General features: G+C 44.2%; 1 non-coding gene across 1 annotated transcript; it reads left to right on the top strand.

The window, feature by feature from the left end:
• The first annotated feature begins 875 nt into the window (after positions 1-875).
• On the top strand, positions 876-948 carry TRNAK-UUU. Its single transcript has one exon. It is a non-coding gene; the product is annotated as a tRNA-Lys (tRNA).
• The last annotated feature ends 1,413 nt before the right edge of the window (positions 949-2,361 follow it).

Raw genomic sequence — 2,361 nt, 5'->3', positions numbered from 1 at the left:
TAAAAGCTTGGCACAAAGTAGTCTCCATAGGTAAAATGCATTGTCTCATTACCCCAGATAGGACTGGTCCTGTTTAGATATAGTTGGAAATTGGAATCGATTATGTCTATATGGATGAAGTGCTGAGCGTTCTGTCTGCCCCATTATATCTCTCTCCCCAGACTGACCCAGTGGCTGAAATCTCCTGCCACGACCTTGCCCGAGTACAGCTCAGGTAGCAGGCACGCAGCTGAGGTCCGAACCTGAATCTCTCTCATTCCGATGACAAAATCCTCAGCCTCTGCTCCACTCAGTTGTTTCCACATAGTTTCAGACACACATCAGAACGGCGGTGTCTTGACGGACATGTTTTCCCAGCCTATCTTGGAGAAAAACCATATATTCGTTCCAAGCACTTTGCCCTTGGTTCCCGTTGCCAATCTCAATAGTCAGTTCTAGTGGTGCTTGAGTTTGCAACAACATGTAACAACTCTCTTAGCTTGAGCTATATTAAACCTGTAGGAATCAATCCCACGGATGCCAGCACGTTGGCCTGAGTTACCATTTTTGCCTTAGTCCTGTCCCGCTGCTTTGCTCCAACACAAAGAGCCCTCTTGAATGTTTTCCCTGCCAGATTGGCTGGGCTGCAAAGAATGCTACCCAACATTCCGTAGTCAGGCAGCATTGTTTGGTACGACACTCTAGTGTTTGCTTAGAACAAGGGTGGGGACATTTCTCTGTAGAAGGTCACTGACCATGGGAAAGGGTGTTTGGAGACTACTTAAGTGAAAAACAGATAAACATCAACTATAAGCCTCAACCACTTTGCATATAAAAAAATTTTAACAGGAAAACAAGGTAGAAGAAAACAAATAAAAATGGTGAAGTCTCAGGGCGCCTGGCTGGCTCAGTCGGTAAAGCATGAAACTTTTGGTCTCAGGGTCATGAGTTCAAGCCCCATGTTGGGCGTGGAGTGTACTTAAGGAAAAAAAAAAGAAATTAAGTCTCATATCATGGCTCTATTTAAAATTTTTTTTTAACATTTATTTATTTTTGAGACAGAGAGAGATCGAGCATGAATGGGGGAGGGGCGGAGAGAGAGGGAGACACAGAATCAGAAGCAGGCTCCAGGCTCCGAGCCATCAGCCCAGAGCCCGACACGGGGCTCGAACTCACGGACCGTGAGATCATGACCTGAGCCGAAGTCGGACGCTTAACCGACCAAGCCACCCAGGCACCCCTCATGGCTCTATTTAAAGGAGAGATTGGCAGACAAGTAGAAGTAAGAAAGAAAATAGTGTTGGAAATTGAAAGAGAGAGAGAGAGAGAGAGATGACGATGAATGGAGTAAAACCCAAAGACTTAAGGAGAGCAATTGAATATACACATGTACACACACATATACATATATAGGTCCATGCATTCATACATACACATATGTATTCAACTGAATAATGTGATGGTTAATTTTTTTCTATTATGTGCTGCTTATAAGAAACATTCAAAACATAAGGATCCAGAAATCTTGAAATGATTGAAGGCTTGAAAAAAAGTATTGAAAAAATAGTCTGTAGCATTATTGACTGTATCGGTTTCTATGGTGTATAAGAATTTACCACAAACACAAAGGCTTAAAGAATTTCAAGGTTTCTTGAGGTTGGAAGTCCAGGAACAGTGTAGATGGGTCCACCAAGGCTGCATTCAAGATGCTGGCCACGGCTGCCATCTGGAGGCTTGACTAGGGAAGGACCCGCTTCCAAGCTTCCTAGGTGGTTGGCGGAATTTATTTCCTTGCAACTGTAGGATTCATGGCAGCTTGCTTCTTCAAAAGTCAGCAAGAGAGAAAGGCAGATAGACCGAGACAGACTAGAGGGAGTCTGCTGAGAACATGGAATCTTATATAATATAACAAAACCACAGGAGCGACTTTGTATGTGACTGTCCCCACCAGTGCAGGTGGGTATCCTCCCATCGGTTGAGAATAGAACAAAAGATGGAGGAAAGGTGAATTTGTTCTCTCTGCTTGAGCTGAGACATCCGTCTTCTCCTGCCCTTGGACATCGGTGTCCCTGGTTCTCGGGCATTCGAACTCAGACAGGGACTTACACCATTGTCCCCAGATTCTCAGGCTTTCAGACTCAGACTGAATTACACCACCAGCTTCCCTGGTTCTCCAGCCTGCAGATGACAGACTGTGGGAGTTTGGGCCTCCACAACTGCATGAGCCAATTCCTAGAAAAAAAATCTCCCTCTCTCTCTCTCTGTCTGTCTCTCTCTCTCTCACTCACCATATATATATATATGGTTCTACTGGTTCTGCTTCTCTGGAGAACCCTGACTAATATAAATACATATATTCAATTGTATATGTTCAATGCATAT

The sequence above is a fragment of the Panthera tigris genome, chromosome B2, assembly GCF_018350195.1.
Source record: "Panthera tigris isolate Pti1 chromosome B2, P.tigris_Pti1_mat1.1, whole genome shotgun sequence".
NCBI classification, from domain to species: Eukaryota; Metazoa; Chordata; class Mammalia; order Carnivora; family Felidae; genus Panthera; species Panthera tigris.
Note: the sequence above shows the minus strand (reverse complement) of the source record. Positions and strands in the feature narration are given on the sequence as shown.